The 22,003-nt window shown below is 43.6% G+C and overlaps 1 pseudogene; it reads left to right on the forward strand.

The window, feature by feature from the left end:
• The first annotated feature begins 18,934 nt into the window (after positions 1-18,934).
• On the forward strand, positions 18,935-19,052 carry LOC145412678 (5S ribosomal RNA; annotated as a pseudogene).
• The last annotated feature ends 2,951 nt before the right edge of the window (positions 19,053-22,003 follow it).

Genomic DNA, 22,003 nt, shown 5'->3' on the forward strand with positions numbered 1-22,003 from the left:
GAAAGTTCGCGCTATTGTTGCATCATCTCCTTGGCCTGAATTATGCGCCGCAGGTGAAGTATGCGCCCCCCTCCACTTGCCCCCTGAGTGCCCCCCGACCGCCCATTGTCCCCACACAGCACACGAGGACCCACAAAGAAAGACCGGTGGGGTGGAGAAGAATGAACTGGGTCACCGTGAAAGGAGGAGTGGAGAGAATTGGATGGATGGAGAGAAGGGTGGGAGGGATGGAGGGGTGGAGGAGAGGAAGAGGTGGGGAAGCGGAGGGGCGGAGAGAACTGGAAGGCCTGGAAGGGAAGCGGAAGTGGTGAAAAATGGAACGGAGGCAAGTGGAGGGTGGAGAGAACTGGAAGGATGGAGGGAAGGATAAATGGAAGATATGGTGGACAAGAGGAAAGGAGATGTGGAGGAGTGGAAGGAATTGGTAGGATGGAGGGAACGATGAATGGCAGGGATGAAAGGAAGAGGAGTGAAGGGGGAGGGGAGATGGAGAGTTGGAGAGAATTGGAGGGATGGAAGGGATGAGAGGGAGGGGAGAAAGAAGGGAGGTAGAGGGATGGAAAGAATTGGACAGAAGGATGGAAAGGAAGGATGAGAGAGAAAAAGTTAAAAAATGGAGAGGAAGAGGTAATAAGGAATGGAGGTTAAGAGACTGAACAGGATGGACAGGAAAGGGGGAAGGAAGCAGGGATGGAGTGGAAGAAGGAGGAGGATGGAGGGAAGAAATTAAAAACGGAATGGAAAGATTGACGGAAGGAGGATGTGGAAGGCGAACAACGATGAATGAGATGGAGGGAAGACGAAAGGAAAGGAGGGAAAAGGCGAAGAGGAGGATGGAAAGATGGAGGGAAGGAGGAAGGGAAAGGAGAAGATGTAGGAATGGAACTGAAGGAAGACAACGGAAGAAAGACAAGTAAAGAGTGATGGAAGGAAGAAATGACAAGAGGAAGAATGAAACGCAGAGAAAAGCAAAATATCAACATAGCCAATTCGCCCTTCTGAGGCCATCCGCCACAGGGCAGATAAAAACAAATCTACCTTTTCTTGAAGACAGCAGGCCGCCTCAACCACCGCTCCTCCTTGTTACGATCCTCTGTCTCCTTAACCACCTTGGAGAGCGATGGTGGCTGGCGCAGGGGGGCTGTTAACGTGAGAATCATTAGAGTTGTAACCTTGGAGCTTCAATGAGTTTCATGTTTCACCTTTGGGATTAAGGCGTCTGGATAGGGATAGGCAGATGGATGGATAGCTGGACTGATGGTTAGATACAGACAGACGGATGGAGGGATGGATGGGTGGATGAATGGAAGGAAGGAAGGATCGATGGATGGGTGGATGGATGGGTGGATGGATGGGTGGACATACAGATATATAAATAGATAGAATAATAGATTCAGATATAGACTGATAGATAGATGGATGGATTTTTGGATGGATGGATTGGTATATAAACTGACAAATACATACAGATATATAGATAAAGTGATAGACTGAAGGATGGATGACTGGATAGGTAGAAAGAAGGATGAATGGACGGAGGGATAGATATAGACAGACAGATAAGCAGACATATATATATAAAAACTGTATATAGATAGATAGATGGATAGATAGACAGACTGACAGACAGAAATATAAACAGACAGACAGACAGAAGGATATAGACAGACTGACAGACCAACAGAAAGACAGTCAGACCAGTCACCACAGTCCTTAGTGGACTTTACACCTGTCCAACGACGATTGCAGTCTTGAGGGCCTTTCTGTTGATATGCACATAAATCAACCTTGCAGACGACCCAAGGCAAGGACAGCCAGGCAGAAAAAGCGCCTCCTCTTACCTCCCCCTCTCTCTCTCCCTGTCCCTCTCTCCCTTCTCCCCTCTCTCCCCCTCTCTCTCCCATTCCCCTCCCTCCCACTCCCCATCTCTCTCTCTCTCTCTCTTTCTCCACCTCTACCAAAACAACTGCAGGACGAATGGCTCCCTAGAGAAGGAAGGGAAGGGGGAGGAGGAGAGAAGGGATGAAAAGGGGGAGGAACGGAGGGAAGGGAGGAAGGAGGGAAGGGGAAGGAAAGGAGAGAAGGGAGAGATGAAAGTGATGGCTGGAAGGGAAATGAAAGAAATGAAGGAAGGGAGAGAGAGGAGAGGAAAAGAGATAGAAGAGGAAGGGAAAGGGGAAATGGACAGAAGGAAAGGGGAGGTGGATGTAGAGAGGGAAGGATGGAAGGGAGGGTTTAGAGAGTGGAAGATGGAGGGAATGAGAAGAGATGAGGGAAACGAAGAAGGAGGAATATATAGAGAAGGAGGAGAGGAGGAGGGATCGTTGGGGAAAGGAAGGAAGGGCGGGGGAAGGGGAAGAGAGAGAGAGGGAGGGAAGGGGAGGAGGAAGGGAGTGACAGAAGGAGAAAGAGGGAGGGGGTATGTGCAGGATAAGGAGGAGAAGCAGGAAGAAGACGTGAGACGAAAAAAAAAAAAAAAGAAGACAACCGAGGAAAAGGAAGAATGGAGATCAGGAAGAGAAGAGTGCTGAAGAAAGTAAAAAAGAAAAATGGGAAGAAGGAAAAAACAGGAGGAGGAGGAGAAGATATATGGAAGGAATAGAGACGGAAAGAAGAGAGGAAAAGAAGATGAAGAAGGAAGAAGAAGCGGAGGTTTGGGATTGAGAAGGAAGGAGTGGAGAAGAAAAAGCAGGGGGAGGGAGGAGAAGAGAGGGAGGAGGTGAAGTGTGTCAAAGGAGACGAAGGAGAAAAAGGAGGAGGAAGAGGAGATGGAGAGAAAACAAACAGAAGACGAGACTGTACAAGGAAGAAGTTGAAGGAGAAGGAAAAAGTAATTACAGGGAATGAGGAAAGTGAGAAAAGACTTAACGTGTAGGAAAAAGGTTAATGATGATACAGGAAATGGAGAAGTAGAGAAGAAGATGGGGAAAAAACATGGAAAGAATTAAATGTGTGAAAACAGGATAATGATGGCAGGAGGAACGAACGAGAATAATGTGTGTGTGTGTGTGTGTGTGTGTGTGTGTGTGTGAGAGAGAGAGAGAGAGAGAGAGAGGGGGGGGGATAGGCAAAATTACGTTAAAGAAAAGTTAAGTTGGATGGAAAATCAGGGAAGTGCGAAATTTTGCATCAGGAAGAGAACAAAAGAGGAAGAAGAAGCATTAAGGAAGAATGGAAAGAGAGGAAGTAGGAAGGATGATTTCAAGCATAAATGAAGGAGGAAATACAAATGTGGGATAAACTGGGAAATAATGACAAAAAAGGAAGGAAGGGAGGGAGGAAGGAAGGGAGGGAGGAAGGAAGGAAGGAAGGAAGGAGGTTAATAGATGCAAAACCAATTGAAAGGGGGAACAGCGGAGAGAGAGAAAGAAAGATGGTGAGGAGAGCGGGGAAGAAAGAGTAGGAGGGAAATGAAGAAAGAGAAGTAAATAAAAAACGAAATTAAAGGCACGGATAAAGAGAACAGAGAAGTGGCAAAAAGGAAGAGAAAGGGACTTAAGAAGTAAAAAGACATATGGAAAGAAAACACTGATGATAAAAAAGGAGTAAGCAAAGAGGGATGAGATGAAGACGAGATTGAAAAAAATTAAAAAGCAGAACAAAAATTAAAAAAAAGGGGCGAGAAATGAGAAGTGAAAGGCAACAAAAGAATAAAACAAAAATCAAAACCTGCCAAGAAAAAGAATTATGAAGGGAAATTTAATACGGAAAAGTGACAAGACGCGAGGGAAATCAGAAAGGAACGTAAATAATGAAGGAAAATAGGAAATAAAAAAACAGGAAAAAGCGATGAAGAAAAAAATAGGGGAAAAAGGATGATAAAATATGAATATGAAAAAAGACAAAAAAAGAGCATCAAAAAAGAAAAGGGATCGAAAGGCCTGAGTAAAAAAAAATATTGAAAAATGTAAAAAGTATGGAATTGTTGAGAATGAATGCATGAGAGAGAGAGAGAGAGAGAGAGAGAGAGAGAATAAGACATCGATCGGTGTCCAACCTTCCAGGGCATGAGACACTGTGCTAAACTCTTATCTTTCTTCGTTACCTTCTTCCTTATACTTTCCTTATCTTCTTCCTTGTACTTTCATTATATTCTTCCTCACTTCTTCCTTATATTCTCATCTTCTTCCTCATTGCTTCCTTAAATTCTTCCTTTCTTCTTCCTTATAGTACTTCCTTCTTGTCTTTACATTCTTCCTTATCTGTCTTCCTAATATTCTTCCTTATATTCTTCTTTGTCATTATATTCTTCCTTACCTTCTTCCTTCTATTCTTCCTTCTTTCCTCTATTTTCATTTCTTCCTTATACTTGTAAACTGTAGTCATCATTCTTCCTTATCTCTTTTTTCCTTACACTCCTCATTTTCCTCTCTTTTCACTGTTACGTCCTTTCTAGTAGTCTTCCTTCTTCCTAATCCTCTTCCCTATCATTTTCCTTCTTCCCTACTTCCATACCCTTCCCTCTTCTTCATTCTATTTTTCGTTCTTTTATTCAGTATTTCACGACATACGAGACTCCTTCACTCTTGTTTTTCTTCCTTCCTTAAATATTTCCTTCCTTCATTCTCCTTCATCTCTTCCTTTTCCTCTTCCTTGATTCTTCTTCATTCTCTTTTTTCTTCCTTTTCCTCTTCCTTGTTTCTTCCTGATCCTATTTTTTTTCCCTTTTCCTCTTCCTTGTTACTTCATTCTTTCTTCTTCCTTTTCCTCTTCCTTGCCTCTTCTTAATTCTTTTTCTTCCTATTCATCCTCCGTGCTTCCTCTTCATTCTCCTTCATCTCCTCCTTATCTTCTTCTTGGCATTTCTTCCTCATACTCATATTTTTTCCCCTCTCTCTCTCTCTCTCTCTCTCCTTTTCCTCTTTCCTTTTATGATGATAAATTCAACAAACATTTTTTTCTGGCAATCTGGGTAAAATTAACCATTTCCATTTCTCTTTTTCCCTTATTTAATCTTTGTATCTATCTATCTATCTATCTACATTTCCTGTCCAATTCTAACCCAACAAATGCATTTTTCTGTGATTTTCATTCTCTCTCTCTCTCTCTCTCTCTCTCTCTCTCTCTCTCTCCATTTTCCATGAAGAGGTCCATCTCGGCATGACTGAGAGTCGAGTTCTAAGGAGAGCAAGAGAAGAGGGAGGAAGATGGGAAGAAAGAAAAGTGAGGAGAGAGAGAGAAAGATAGAGAAAGGGAGGACTGGGAGGACTACTCGTAAGAGGAAGAAAGAGGAATGCAGGGGGGAAGTGAGAGAAGATAAGGCACGAAAAAAGGAAGAAACAACAGATGAAGGGAGACAAGACAGAGAAAGACATGTTGTTGTTAACCCCGGTCTGTCTGGCCAAGCTGACCCATCAACCGCAGACAAGCAACCACCCCTGCAGGGCCATCGTGTGCAGTGAACCGATGTTCCCTTGCGGTGGACCGAGCCTCGCCGCAGCGAGGCACGGGGAAAAGTACGAAGGTTTGGTTCCTGGATGGACACCACATTTGCGTCCCTCCACTCAGTTAACAAAGGCATCATACTAAGCTGCGTATCACCTTATTTGGCTATATGATTACCATCAAACGTTGTAAATGGTTTCCAAGTTTACAGGAAACCACAAGGCCTTTCACTCAGTATTAAGCCACCTGAAGTAGAAAGAAGAGTAATAAGAGACAGAATGGATGGGAGAAAGAAGAAGAGAGGAGGGGAGACAGAAAAAGAATGATAAATGTGAGGGAAGAAATAGGCTACATAAGAAGAGAGGAGGGGAGACAGAAAAAGAATGATAAAAGTGAAGGAAGAAATAGGCTACATAAGTTGGGTGGATGACGGTCGCCACCACCTACCACCAGTGAAAGGCATGTGAAGGTGGGAAGAGAGAGGAGAGCAAGAGAAAGAAGTGGAGAGGGAGAGGGATAACAAAGGAAGGTGAGGAGGAAGAAACAGGAAAGAAAGAGAAGAAAGAAAGGAGAGAACAAAGGAGTGGAGAAGAAAGGGAAGAGGAAACAGGGCATGAGAAAACGAAAGGTAGTGATGAAAGTGAATAACCCGAGGAAGAATGAGAGGTAAGAGATAAAAGGCAGAGGTAGAAAGGTAAGAAATGTAGAAGAGTTGAGAAGGGAGGAATAAGAAAAGTAAGAAAAACGAAGAGGGGAAAGACAAAGACAAAAGAGGGAAATTGGAAGAGGCAGGAAAGAAAGAACAAGGAGGAAGATAAATGAATGGAGCAAGAAGAGAGGAAACATGGAGAAAAGGGAGAGATAAGACGAGACGATGGAAGGAAGGATGGGAAAAGGATAAAAAAGGAGAGAGGATAGGGAAAAAGGGAGACAGAGAAGAAAAGAAAGGACGAGAAAGGAGAACAAGGTAATAGGCTGAGGAAGAGAGGAACCATGACAAGGAGAAAAGCAGACTGAAAAAGATAAGGAAGGAGAAACGAAACGAAGAGGAAAGAGGTGGAAGAGGGAAGAAAACAAAGGAAAGGGTGAGGAAGGAGGGACGGAGACGAGAGGAAGAGAGGAGACAGGGGAAGAGAGAGAAAAAGGAAAGAAAATGGGCACAGGCAGTCAAGAAGCGAGAGAAGATGGATACAGGAGGGAAGGAAGAGAGGGAAGTGGGAACAGAAGAAAAGGGGAAAGGAGGAAGGGAACGAACAGGGGAACAGGGAGGCCTAGAACAAGGAGAGGAATAAGGAGGAAGAGAGTAGAGGTGGGAGCGGCGCATGAGGAAGATTATTGGGAATGGCGGGAAAGGCAAAGGGCAAAAGAAGATTTTTAAGAGGATGAGGGAAGATGAAAGAGGAAGTGTGTAGAGAAAGAATGAAGTGGGAGGGCAAGGAGGAGAATGGGAGGAGGAGGAGAGAAGGGAAGGAGGAAGGAAGAAGAGTGTAAACAGAGAAAATGAAAAAAGGAAGACAAAAAGGAATGAAGAAATTGGAAAAATGAGGAAGACGGGGAGAGGTGAATGTCGAAAGAGAGAAGGTATGGAGGTGAAGAAAGAAATAAAAGAAGCATGGAAGAGAGAGAGAGAGAGAGAGAGAGAGAGAGAGAGAGAGAGAGAGAGAGAGAGAGAGAGAGAGAATATGGTACAATATGGTATTCAGGGACAGAGGGAACGATCCAGGTCAGGGCAGGGTCCAAACTCTCTCTCTCTCTCTCTCTCTCTCTCTCTCTCTCTCTCTCTAATTTACTCTTGCTATCACCGGACGATTATGTTCAATTTTGGAAATACCTCTAATAGCAAAAAAAAAAAAAAAAAAAAAAAGTCTCCCCTGACCCTTTCAGAACGAAGAATTAAAATTAATCTTGCTGTCGCTGGACGATTATAATTCGATGTTCAAGTGTGTGTGTGTGTGTGTGTGTGTGTGTGTGTGTGTGTGTGTGTGTGTGTGTGTGTGTGTGTGTGTGTGTGTGTGTGTGTGTGTGTGTGTGTGTGTGTGTGTGTGTGTGTGTGAAAGCCTCCTATGCTGGGGAGAACATGGCCGTAGCAAGAGAACGCGAGAGCAGCAGTTACATCGAAGCTAAATATAATGAAGGAGGGAGAGGGAGCGGAAATTGCCAACTTTTCTGAGAACCGATGGTGCAGGGGAGTGGAGGAAGAGCAGGAGGAAGAGGAGGAGAAAGAGGAAGGTGAAGAGGAAGAGGATCAGCAAAAAATGATGGAGAAAGAAAAAGAGGAAAGGGGGAAGATGGAACTGACGAAGGAAGAGGGAGGGAAGGAGAAGAAAGAGCAGGTAAAGGAAAAGAAGAGACTAAGAGGAAGAGGAGGAAAATTAAGGGGAAGAGGAGGAGGAACAGGAAAAGATGAGAAAGATGTAGAAGATGAAGATAAAAGTGCATGAAGAGAAGGAATCTTTTTTTTTTTTTACACGAAATTATATACAGAACTTCATTTCTGTCGAGTTGCGAACCAAGTGGAGTTCAAAACACACTTCACAGTTACTAAAATCTGTAGCAATCAAACTATCGAGAGGAAACCAAAAGACATACAGTTTACCGAATTATTATTTACACTACAAACAGAATAAATGAAAAATAGGAACAAATTTATAAATAACACCCATGAACCATATAAACACCAAAACAAGTACAGTACTAACATTATCCTTCACCAGAATCAGTAGAGTAATATCTTAATGTTTGGAAGAGGCTTTAACAGAATCTCCAACAGAGCAGAAGGGGAAACATACGAGTATAAACTTTCTTTAAAAATACTTAGACTTTCCTAAATAAAAGAAAATATAATGTTATCCTTAAAGCCAATTCCAATATTAACGAGAGAGAGAGAGAGAGAGAGAGAGAGAGAGAGAGAGAGAGAGACTCAACTTCAGACAGCCACGCCAAGACTCGCTCAATCACCATTCTGATAACTTTATACCTCTCTTCCCGCCAATATCCTTAATTTCGAAACCCTGAACAATGTTGAGCGAGTCAGTATTACGAAACGAGCCCAAACAATTCAAATCATTAAGCATAACATTTTACTGATGCACTTTTTACTAAATGCATGCCACCCTGTTTCACTCATCGAATAACAAATATTCGTAACAGCAGAGTTGAAATTTTATAACAAAACACATATCTGATGCTTTCATCCCTCTCTCTCTCTCTCTCTCTCTGGACTGTTATTTGATTTCCGTGATCATTCTAGGCAATGATGCTTTGATGTGTACACACACACACACACACACACACACACACACACACAGGCTATGAGAGCAGAAAAATTCTATGCATATGCGCGTTTTTATTCAGTCATGCTACAATACACGTGAAAACCTGATTTCTCTCTCTCTCTCTCTCTCTCTCTCTTACACACACACACACACACACACACACACACACACACACACACACACACACATCTAATCATCCTAAACATCCCTCCGGATTAATGAAGGAACTTTTAACTCTTCAACAACAGCAGTCTGACCTTGAGAGAGAGAGAGAGAGAGAGAGAGAGAGAGAGAGAGAGAGAGAGGAACCAGCCCCATTTATCATCATTATCACAATTATCATCTCAGTTGTTATCATCATCAATATCATTATCATCACCATCATCATCATCACAGCATGTGGTGTCATGCACAACAAACCTCGCCCGTCTCAACCAGTTTCGAGTTACAGCCCCCTGAATATCCGTGACCTTGAGTTTTACCTTTCAAGGTCACTTAAGGAAAAGGCAGTTCCCCAAGCAGCACTACATCAAATAAGTGGATGGTGAGCGCCCCCACCTACCACTAAGGATTTAATTGTAAACTTAAAATCTGTGTATCTGCCTATCCATCCATCCGTTCCCCGTTAGTCTGACTGGCTATTCGTCTGTTTGTTTTTGTCTGTTTGTCTGTCTTTATATTCACACACCCAATCAAACAAATACTCATACATGCACATCAATACATACGCATACATACTGACAGTAACTTGGATTCTAAACATTAGCTTTTACAAGTACCCAGTGACACACACACACACACACACACACACACACACACACACACACACACACACATATTCCCATTCCGAGCACTCCGCAGCAATGAAGAAACTTTTACTCCTCAATAGCAGTGGCCTTCCTTCTTTCTCAGCGGTAGGAATCGAGACTAACCTCCTTCTTTCATCATTATCACTTTCATCATCATCGCTTCTGTTATCCTGATCGTCGTGAGAGTTGTGAAATAAATAAGCAAATATATATATAAATCTATTCATATATATGATACAGCTCGTCGCAAAAGTGACTGTCGCTCGCGTTCGATGACCCCAGAATTACTGCAAACCGGCGTCACACTCTCCTCCACACGACACCATTCCTCACGGCATGGGACCTCTGTACGGAATACCACGCTTTTAATCTGTCCCCACAGGTAGATATCAAGGGGATGTATATTACGTGACGAGGTGGCCATGAAACCGCGTACCTCATCCCGATACACTGACCAAGATAAACACCATTTGAGTACCGTCTTGTTATTCTTGCATCATGGGCTGGGGCACCATCACGCTGCAACCACACTCGCAATCGGCATCATTTGTGACCATCCAATTGGCTCATAACTTCTACCCCAGCGGCTGACGGGTGAAACATACAGGCGTTTCCTTGACGACACATTACCACATTGACAGACAGATAGACTGATAGACAGACAGGCAAATGGATAGATAACGACTGAGACAGACAGATAGAAAGATTTAGATTGAGAATCATGGATATTGACTGAGACGATAGAGTGTGTGTGTGTGTGTGTGTGTGTGTGTGTGTGTGTGTGTGTGTGTGTGTGTGTGTGTGTGTGTGTGTGTGTGTGTGTGTGTGTGTGTGTGTGTGTGTGTCCATATTACGCCTTCTGCAAACACATATCCTCTCCTCAAAGCAATCATGCACACCTAACACTGAATCACGCCTATCCATCTCAGAGAAAGAGCTATTTACAAACATACAGAGACAGACACTGGAAAAAAAAACACACACACCAACCCAGACTGTTATAAGAAGCAAATACGAATTCAAAACCCAGATTTTCCCTCACCACTTTCCCGTCATGCAAATTTATTCAGGAATCATGAACTGCCTCCTGCCTGCTGAGCCGCCAGGAAGTCTGCAAGTTAGGTGTGGGCAGGCTAAATGCGTGTGGGAGGTCGATGGCTCCCAGATATGACACACGGATTTATGACACAGGATACTTTATGATACGGTATATGGAGCATGGCGGTCGAGGTGCCATTTTTCGGTAATAGTTCTTGGGGAAAAAAAAGAAAAAAAAACACCGCCTTGCCCTGGAGCTATACTTTTTGGTGTAGCCAGGCAGGTTCACTACTAGGAAAACGGAAATTTAGAACGAACAGTGACTAGACTCTGGTGCGTAAATCAAATCTGGCAGTTTTTCCTGAAGCAAATGATATTCTTTTACGATTATATACGTCTCAGCGGACCTTTCCCCCCCCCCCACCAGATGGAACTAGGCCACGCCCTGACCTAGAATTCTAATTGAGGTTGTATAATAATCGGTGAGCTTTTTTTAATAAGTAAAGTGAATTTCCTTGGTTACTGGCCACTTCAACCCACCAACCTAACTTCACTTTGATTATCTATTGAGCTGAATGGAGCTGCTAAGTATTTTGTCAGGTTAGAATAAACGCACAATAGTGAAGTCGGAACACCTGATGAAGTATTAATCAACTGATGGAAATATATTACTGTATGCTAAAAAAAATTAACAAGAAAAGAAGGAATATTGCATAGGACTTGATCAATAAAGCACTTATTCCGGTTTTCGGTCATTCTCTCTCTCTCTCTCTCTCTCTCTCTCTCTGATCGCAGTAATGACGAGGGGCGACAGGAGGGGGGTAAAAATAGGTAGGAAAAGTTTGATGAGTGTGCGGTGGGGCGGGGTGGGATGAGGTGGGGTGGAGTGGAGTAAGATGAGGGCGAGGGTGGGGTGGGGTGGGGAAGAGAGGGGTAAGCTGGGGTAGAGTGCGATTAGGATGGGGTTTGGGGGGTATCAGCTGTGTGTGGGCGGGGAGGGAGTTGTTGAAAGGGAAGGGGGTGATGATGTAAGGAGAATGTAGAGCCCTTTGTCTTCATCTGAGGGAACTGGGCTACTCACACGATTTGAATACTATGTCGTGGTGGTATGAAACTCTATGTGCTTTGGTTATAAGGTAGAAATGAGTCTCCTTGGTTACTAGTCAAATGGACCCTTCAGTCTGACTACACTGGGTCATCAACTGAACTGAAAGGGGGTAAGGGTCTCTGTCAGGTAAAAACAGACTATAGTGCGGGACAGATCAATAAGACGTATTCCCGTTCGCCTAGATGTCGTAAAGCCTCCTCCTCAGCGACTTATGCACGTTACACCTTATCACTCTCACGCACCTATAACTCAGCCGAATTAGGTCATCTGGCATTGAGTGACGTACAGTGCTAGAGTTGCCCTGACGAGGTGAGGGTTAATGTTGACAGCATTATCACTCATTACTTTATTACTCTCAAATGAAAAAAATCGAATAAAATACTAGAATAATAAATAAGATCAAGGAATAAAATACAAAAGTGGTTCCGACTAAAAGAAGATTGATATCATTCTGTATGCTTGTGATGTAAATAAAGTCGAAATAAAAAAAAAATAAATACCATGCGAAAATTGCCAAACTGAAATATGCAGAATAAGTCGCCAAGAAAAGAGTGCTACGAAGGTTTCTATCTTAAATATAGTACGATTTATTTTAGGGGAGGTTTGGGGATGTGTAAATGGGGAGAGCTGTATGTAAGACTATGTTAAAGTATAAAAAGATGGGGATGAGGGCACTAATGTTGGCATGGAAAGGTGTTGGTAGAGAGGTGAGTGGGTAATAGTAGATTAAAGAGTAGGAATGAGGTAGTGAGGGTATGTGTTGGTAAGGAATGTGTTGGTAAAGTCAAGAGAAGGAATGAGGTGATGAAGGTGTGTGTTGGTAATGAAAGGTGTTGGTAGAGTAGATTAAAGAGTAGGAATGAGGTGATGAAGGTATGTGTTGGTAAGAAGGTGTTGGTAAAGAGATGTTTAGGTACAGTAAGAGTAGCTTAAGGTATAGGAAGGTGATAAGGGTGTGTGTAAAGACAGGTATTAGTAGTGAAAGGTGTTGAGAACATTATATTGTTGGAAGGTGTGGGGTCAAAGGAGTAGGACAAGTTAAGGGGTGGGGCAGGGGAAGGGGTTAGGCAGGGAGGGGACGGAAGGGGAGGGGCGGCAGGGAGGGGAGCCAAGGAAGAGGCGACAGGAAGAGGAAGAGGGTTAAGCAGGGAAGGAGAGGGAGGGGTGGGGTTAGGTAGCGAGGAGGGAAGGCAAGGACAGTGGGAGGAGGTAGGGCAGGGTAAGAGAGTTAGATTCTGCAAGGGAGGTATGACAGGGTAAGAGGGGAGGGGAGGGGAAGGAAGGTGTGACACAGTAGGTGAGGGTAGGGTAAGTGTGTCGGGGAATAGGGGTAGGCTGGATAAAGTGTAAACACAGGATGGAGACATGGTGGGAGAGGGGTATGGTAGGAAAGGGGCAGAAAAAGTATGGTTAGGGAAGTGGTATAGTAGGGATGGGGTGGCAAGGTGTGGTAGGGAAGGAGTGGCGGGGTATGGTAGGGAAGGGGTAGCAAGGTATGGTACGGAAGGAGTGACAGGCGTGGGTAGGGACAGGGCGGCAGGGTAGGGGAAATGCGGACGGAGGGTGGAGATGGACGCAGCACAAAGTTTGGTCAGCGTCCATTAGGGAAGATTGAGACGGGCTGGCGCTCTCTCTCTCTCTCTCTCTCTCTCTCTCTCTCTCTCTCTCTCTCTCTCCACATGTATTCCATTTCCCCTACACAATTCATTTATGTTAAACTCTTCACTACGAGCATTCTATAAAACTCTTCTGGTAACAAAAGGAAAAAAAAATCTCTCCTTAAGCTGTGTAAAGCCGTCTGAAGGTGGCTGAAAGATATAAATTCCTAGCGCCGAAAGAGTTAACTTATGACTGTATACAGCTTTTGGAATCAACACACACAATACGTAAGAAATGATTTGGTTCGGATGATGATGATGATGATGATGATGACGATGAAGAGGATGATGATGATGAGGATGATATTAACAACACATTTATTTTCCGGGTTTTTCTTTCCTATTTCAATTCGTTTACTTACTTCTCCCTTCAATTGTTATCTAAATCCTCGTTTTTCTGTTTTGTCTTCACGAACATCATTTTTCTCTCCTATAATTTTCTCATTATCGAAGTTTCTTATTCTCCCTTAAAATTCATGACTTTTTAATCCACTTCCCTCCAATTTATGTTCTTCTCTTGTTCTCCCTCCCCCATTCTTTGCTCTTTTTAATAACTTCCCCATCTTAACTCTCTTTTTTAGCCCCATTTTTCTGCTCTTTTTCATTAATTCCCTGTTCTTTACTTCTTTATTTTTACCCACTTGCTCCCCCATTCTTTCCAGGTCTTTGTTTTTATTATTTTTTTCATTATTTCCCAAGTCCTTTTCTATTACCTTCCAGAACAAGCTCCCTTTTCTCTCTCCTCTTCCTTTTCATGGGTCATCTTTACTGCCCTTCCCAAAATAGTCCTCCTCCCAACTCCACCTCTCTCTCTCTCTCACACACACACACACACACACACACACACACATACTGTATAAACGTGTGTGTGTGTGTGTGTGTGTGTGTGTGTGTGTGTGTGTGTGTGTGTGTGTGTGTGTGTGTGTGTGTGTGTGTGTGTGTGTGAGAGAGAGAGAGAGAGAGAGAGAGGGGGGGGGATGGAGTCACAAGGCGCCTGACACAGTGGCCAGTCAGCATTTCTTTTACTCCCTCTATTTTCCTTTCCTACCTTACCCCTCCCTCTCCTATTCCCCCTTCCCTACCATACTGCCCTTCCTTGCCTTCCTGCCTTCCTTCCTTCCCATCCTTTCTAGTCCCACCTTCCCTCTTCTTTCTTCCCACTCCCTTTCTCTTCTTCCTCTCTCTTCCCTTCCCCATCCTTCTTATCATACCCTCTCATCTCCACTTCCCTTCCCCCCTTCTTCTTTTTCCAATTCCTTCCCTTACTACCTCCCTTCCCTTCCCTTCCTGCCTTATTTTTCCAGCTCTTTCTCTCCCTGCCTCTCCTCCCAACCCTCCTCATCCCCATTCTTTCCTCCCCACCATCCCTCTTTCCCCATTCCCTCCTTCCCTCCCTACCTCCCTTCCAAACCCTCTTCCTTCCCCATTCTCTCCTCCCCACCATCCCTCCTTCCCCATTCCCTCCTTCCCTCCACACCTCCCTTCCCAACCCTCCTTCCCCATCCCCCCCTCTGTCGATTTCTGTAGAGTGGTTTTTCTCTATCCTGTGATTGGTATATTTCATGGGTTAGTTCATCCTGGGAAAACATTGGATCTCTGTCTCTCTCTCTCTCTCTGTCTCTCTCTCTCTGTCTGTCTGTCTGTCTGTCTCTCTCTCTCTCTCTCTCTCTCTCTCTCTCTCTCTCTCTCTCTCTCCTCCAATAATCATCAATCACGCTTCCTCCTTCTTCTCCTTCGCCTCTTCTTCCTTATCCATCCCCTACTCTTTCTCTTTTTTTTCCAATCCTCCTCCTCCTCCTCCGATTACTCAGACCTCTTACGTAACTTTTATCAAGCTGAAAACTTCCAAAATTCATATCCATTATCTCTCTCTCTCTCTCTCTTCCATTATCCACTAGTGCTTCCTGCTTTACTCTCTCTTCATTCCTCCCTTCCTCTTCCCTTTTCCTACCTCCCTCCTCGCTCGTCTCTCCCTCCCCTCTCCCTCCCTCCTCTTCAGTCTATATATAGCCGAGTGTGAGCCATCCTCCCTCCCTCCCCTCCCTCCCTTTACCTCTTCCTCCCTACCTCCCTCCCTCCTCTTCTCCCTCTTCCTCCTTCAGCCTGTTTTGTTTCCATTCTCACCATGTTTTCGTTGCACTCCTCTCCCCCCCCCTTCTCTCTCTCTCTCTCTCTTTCATGGTTGCCTCAACGTTTACTATTTTATCCAGCACTAAACCATGTAATTTAGCTGATGTTTGTCACTGGTGCCAGAGATTTTGAGATTTAGAGAGAGAGAGAGAGAGAGAGAGAGAGAGAGAAAGAGGGGGGGGAAAGCTCCTAATGTCTCTCACAACTGAATTAAAATCGTTGGGCATTAGTGGGAACAATACTCTCTCTCTCTCTCTCTCTCTCTCTCTCTCTCTCTCTCTCTCCATTATCCATTAGAGGGGTAAATATCTCGTCACAAAAATAATCGCATAATGGGCTGTGACTTTCATCGTAAGTGGAATAATAAAAAGAAAAAAGTTCCTTGGAGGTTCTTCGAAAACAGACTCCGCATCCGTGTGTGTGTGTGTGTGTGTGTGTGTGTGTGTGTGTGTGTGTGTGTGTGTGTTTCTTCTCACGTGATCTGGTGTTTGGATTTGTGCTTCTAGGTGTATTCTGTGCTTGTTTTTTTTCTTTTCAAGGTGTGTTTTTGCGTATCTATTCCCCAAGTGTTGTTTTATGTCTATGTATTCGTTTTGGTGTTTGTTTGGTATGTTTCGTGTTTGTTTAATTCGTACCTCAAAGTGCTTTTTTGATGGTGTGTATTTCTTCTGTGTGCGTGTGTGCGTCTTTCGCGGTGTGCTCTCTGTTTGTGTTTTAACGTGTGTTTGTTCCGTGTTTGTGTTTTGACAGACGATGTTTGTTATACGCTTGTTTTTATCTACGTGTGTTTATTCTGGGTTTGTCTTTCTCTCAAGGTGTTTACATCTTCAGTGATCCCCAAGTCTGCAGGAAGCCTCGGGGGGGGGGGGGGTCAGAAGTTTGGAAACACAGTGGAAAGGACGATGACAGAGAGAGAGAGAGAGAGAGAGAGAGAGAGAGAGAGAGAGAGAGAGAGAGAGAGAGAGAGAGAGAGGTGGGGGAGGGCAATGACGACGAAGACGACGACGACGACAACGACGATTATGATGATGATGATAAATATGATGATGATGATGATGATGATGATGACGGCGTACTAAACTATATTCTATAATTTATCCTAGCAAGCGAAACACGATTGTATTAGGCTCTGAAAGGAAGCCACGTTAAAACTTACACCAGATATATTAAAACCCTTGACTCTTTATCCTTTATTTTCTTATTTATTTTTATTATTTTTTGTCAAAGCGCCTCGTCGTGAAGAGGTCAACCTTTTTAGTATGACGTTTATTTTACTTATAATTATAGTTATCTATTTTTTATCCATCTATCTACATATGTATCTATTTAGCTATTTTGTTATTATATTTTCTTATTTTCAGACGATTTCACTCAGTCTAGAATAAGCTTTTTACCATCTGGAGGGGTTAAATGTATCCCTCAATCCTCCCTTCACCAAAAACAGTCTTCCTGAAGCTGAATAAAATCGTCTGGTGGCAGCGAGAATAAACTTTAAAATTCACCTCCTCAGACTGAAGGGATACAACAGGAATTCCGCTTTCTGTTTTCCGAGACTGGACACAAGATTCAGGAACAAATCTCATGGCTTTTGTTTTTCTCCCTCAGTCTCCTCTGTTTACCTTGCAGGACCTATTTCTCTCTCTCTCTCTCTCTCTCTCTCTCTCCCTCTCTCTCTCATCGACCCCCTAGGTACCAAGTTTGAAAGAGTTTAAGATAATGATTAAAGATGGGGGTGTTGCCTTTAAGACCTCCGGCCACCCAGACTATCGACCTTTTATTATCATCATCATCATCATCATCATCATCATCACCATCATCATCATCACCATCATCATCATCATCATCACCATCATCGTTGTCGTCTTTTTCTTTTCTGCTAGCGTCACTATCACCATCGAATTTATCATCCAGAATCTCTGGCCAATAAAGAATATGAGCGGCAGCAGGAATAAAATGCTGCTGCTACTTCCTCTTCTACTACTACTACTACTGCTATTACTACCACCTGACGCAATACCATGCTAGTAAAACATTCACAAACATCTACCATCAAAATCACACAAATCATAAGTTTCTCTCTCTCTCTCTCTCTCTCTCTCTCTCTCTCTCTCTCTCTCTCTCACCCAGTTCTTGAGAAGACACCTCCAGGAACTAGCACGTCATATATATCGTGTGTATTTCCTGGAGCTCCTGACACACACACACACACACACACACACACACACACACACACACACACACACACACACACACACACACACACACACATTTACACTATCCCGTCTGGCAATTCCCGACTCAGAACTTAGGAGTGAGCGAAAGTTTTGATCCCTGTCTAAGCTGCTCCGTCTCACTTATTTTCGCTCTATTTCGAAGTGAGTTGGGAAGAAGTTTAATTATGGATCAGACAGAGAGAGAGAGAGAGAGAGAGAGAGACAGAGAGAGAGAGAGAGAATGTATCTTTTGTCTAGCACTACATGAAATAAAACTTTGTCATACATTTTTTATTTCCTAAAGACACACAGTAATCACAGCAAAGCTCCTCTCTTTATTCCGTGTCTCTTAGCCAACGCCAAAGCTTACCTAAATAACTTAACGTAGCCTTCCCCAACTAACCTACCCTAACCCAACCTAACCTAACCTAAACTAACCTAACCTACCCTACCCTCGCCTAACCTAATTTGCCTTAATTAACTCTATTTAACGTAACCTTACCCTGCAACACGAGGCCCGGGAGGATTCATTATAGACGGTCATCACTCCACAAGGCCTTGCCAATTATACAGGTGACTTTGTGAGTGATCAGAGCAGGGGCTGGAGGAGAGGGAGGAAGGGGGAGAAGGAAAGGAGAGGGGGGAAAAAAGAGTGGGGAGGGAAGAGAGGAGAGGGGGGAAAGGGGAGAAAGGAGGGAGAAGCAAGGAGAGATTAAGGTGTTTAGGAAGGATTGAGGTTGGAAAGAACAGAGGAGGGCGAGGTGAGAAGGAAGAGGGGAGGGGAGGGGAGACAGAAGAAAAGGGAAGTGGATAAGGGAGAACGAAGGAGAGGAGAAAGGGGAGAAGGAAGCAGATGGGGAGGGGTAGAGTGGGAGGGGGAGGTGGAGAAGGAAGGGAAGGGGGGTGAGGAGAAGGAAGGAGTAAAGAGAGAGAGAGAGAGAGAGAGAGAGAGAGAGAGAGAGAGAGGAAGGGGGAGGTGGAGATGGAAGAGGAAAGGAAGGTGAGGAGAAGGAAATGAATGAGGGGGTGGGGGAAGGAAAGGAGAAGAGGGAATAAAGGCGGAAGGAGTAACCAGAGACTTTGGGATAAAATTTTTGGCCGGGGCAGGGATGGAAGATGAAGGGGAGGGGGGCGAGGAAGAAGAGGGAGAGGAAAGGAACAGAGAAAATTAAGAACATAAGATTAAAGAGTGGAGGGAACAAGCAACTAGAAATCAATAAAGAGATGGGATTAGGAGAAACAAAGAATAAAACACAGTAATGGGGCAATATATAAAAACAAGAGAAATGAGAAAAAAGGAAAAGCTCTGAATTAAAGGAATGAAAGCAAAATACGTTGAGTACACCGCTTCCCGTCCGATCAGCGAAGTTAAGCAACGTTGGGTCTGGTTAGTACTTGGATGGGTGACCGCCTGGGAACACCAGATGCTGTTGGAATAACGTTCTCCCTACGTGTCAAGTGGGGTTGGTGGAGGTTTAGTGCCCCTTCCCGTAAAACAATTAACTCTAAGCCCTTGGCCACCCCGTTTGGGATACATGGCGTCTGGCAATGAATGAATGAATGAAAATGAAAAACAAAATAGGGTTGAAGCAAGAGAGATACAATGAGTTTATTACTACACTCGTTCTACTATAACTTGGCCTAAAATTGGTATCTCTCCATCTCGAATGCTGAGTTGTAGCAATTACACTAAAATATGATGTTAGTCACGAAGAAGTGCTATGGAAAGGATGTAGAGCTGTAGCACTGTTTTTTTTTTTTCTACCGCTGGGCTACGTGAAATAAGCTGCACAAGGACGAAAATTTGAAAAAAAAAAAAAAAAAAGTAAAAACCGTATACTACCTTTGATCTAACCTGACGAAGATCCGTAACTCTTTTCAGCCCAGTAAATGACCAGGTGTAAGCATTCTGGAGTGTAGAGTTGACTAGTAACCAAGGAGACTGAATCCTACCTCATAACTAAGACTCATCGAAAATTCATGTAACAACAACTTAGTAATCAAGTTACAAATATAATACCATAGTTTTGTCAGCGGAGAAGAAAGCAAGTATAGCCCATTTAATAAGAGTTGTATGGATTTATCATTTTAATTTGAATAGAATAATCTGACGGTAGCAGGAATAAAAACATGTCCTCGTAATGAAAGGGTAAAGTGATTTATATAAAGAGCCAGAAAAGTTTGAAAGCTGAGAGAGAGAGAGAGAGACCTCCAATAGATAAATGAATAGGTAAATAAATAATACACAGACTAAATAAAGGAGTCTGTGGTTCCTGTATCCCTCATAATTTATCTAACCCAATGAACTGCGGAAACCAGGCCACTCTAGGCGGGTGACCCCAGAGAAATTTTGACAACATTATGCAGAAGGAATATCGATGCTGTGAGATTGAGGCGTAGGAGGAAAGTGCCCTCTGGTGTAAGGAAATGGGGAAAGGAGGGTACAAGGGTGTGTGAGAGAGAGAGAGAGAGAGAGAGAGAGAGAGAGAGAGAGAGAGAGAGAGAGAGAGAGAGAGAGAGAGAGAATAAAAATGAGGCGGTAGGAAAAATACTGCAATCCCCCCAAAGTACGTGACCGGCTGCTAAGGGTTAATGGTGCAGTCTGCGTATATGGGTCAACATGTCTTCTGAGGGCGCTGACTCTGCCTGCATTGAGGGGGTGGGACAGGGGTGTGTGAGGTGGGGGAGGGAAGGGGTGGGGAAGGGAAGGGGTGGAGATGCGGTGGGGTTGAGGAACAGGAAGGGGGAAGGGTAAGGGAATGAGGGGAGGACGAGGCCAAGGGGGAGTGTAAAGAGGGGGTAGGTGAAGGGGGGAAGGGGCAAGTAAAGGATGGGATAGGGGAGCAGGAGGGGACAGGAAGCGTTAAGACAGGAGTGGGGAGGAGAAGGGGTGGAGGCAGGAGTGAGGAGGAGAAGGGGTGGAGGCAGGAGTGAGGAGGAGAAGGGGTGGAGGCAGGAGTGAGGTGGAGAAGGGGTGGAGGCAGGAGTGAGGAGGAGAAGAGGTGGAGGCAGGAGCGGATAGGAGCTGGGGGAGGGGTGACGTGGAGAGCTGTTAACGTCTGAGTAAGCTTGATCTATGGAGGCACTGGGACCTGTAAACATGGCTATTCTCACGCACACACCTGAACCTGCAATATTACCTTGAATTCTTGGCAAGAATCTTAATTAATCCCTCATGTACTGTATCATCTCTTAACTCCTTCAATCCAACGACGTACTTTTATATTTTATTTTCGCTACCATAAGGCGATTCAACTTAAGACAGATCAACAGGAGGGATGAGGGCAATCAAAGTTTTATTAATATTCTCCAGGTTATATCTATCTCCTCCACTTCGACGTCTCTCATTAACTGAAGAAAATCGTATGTGGCAACCATGATAGAAAATAATACACATCATCAGTGAAAGGGATAAATGTAGTTCTTGATACCAACAAAAGCGCACTTAGAGGCTTGTAAAGATCCTCCTAGGCATCAAAAAATCGTCTGACAGTATCGGAAATAACCAATAAATAAATAAATAAACATATCGTTAAACAAGTGAAATGAGATTAACCCTTTCTGTCCTGTGACATTTTTCATTTTAATCAAACCCTTTTTCAGACGATTTTAATATAAGAAAAAGACTTCTAGTATGGAAATAGTTTTTGAAAGCTACATCTAACTCCTACAGTTTGCAAACTCTTTGCTAAACTGAATAAAATCGTAGAAAGTAGCAATTAGAGAACGGGTTAAGGAGGGGGGGAGAGGAGAGTACTTTGGTGTTATACTCTACGGAATCGCCTTGCCACGTTTGACTTACTCTTATTTATTCTTAAGGATATTTTAGTAAACCAGTATTCTGAGTGGCACAGGATTTTTCGTATAACCTATTCTTGCCGATATATTTTACATTTTGTACCCTAACATTCTCCTGTATTCTCTTTATTCCACTTTAATATCGACACAATTTGCATCAATAATATAAAAGACGGTACTGACATGCAGTGTGCATAATAAGTCACTAAGGAAGGGATGTTACGAAACCATCGATATATAGCGTTAAGGTGGAAGCTTGAAATTTAGCTGGACTGGAGGAGGAAGAGTTCAGGATGACACTCTTAATTTCACTCTTATTCTTACTCTTAATCTCACTCTTATTCTACCCTTTACTCTTACTCTTTTATCATACTTTATTACTCTTCAATCTTACTCTTTTATTTTTTCTCGCTCTTGCTCATGCACTGTGGAAAAGCATGGAAGTACAAACTATAAATTCTCGTCAAGTGTGAGTCTCTAGCTGCGACTTACTCTCAGATTTGGTAAGGGGTAGAGGTGAAGGAAAATTAGCTCAATCTATTCAGCTCTACGATGATAATGTTACCCGTGCCGCGTGGGAGTAAAAGGA

The sequence above is a fragment of the Coenobita brevimanus genome, chromosome 93 (assembly GCF_032717465.1).
Source record: "Coenobita brevimanus isolate Jiangsu-jjx chromosome 93, ASM3271746v2, whole genome shotgun sequence".
NCBI lineage: Eukaryota > Metazoa > Arthropoda > Malacostraca > Decapoda > Coenobitidae > Coenobita > Coenobita brevimanus.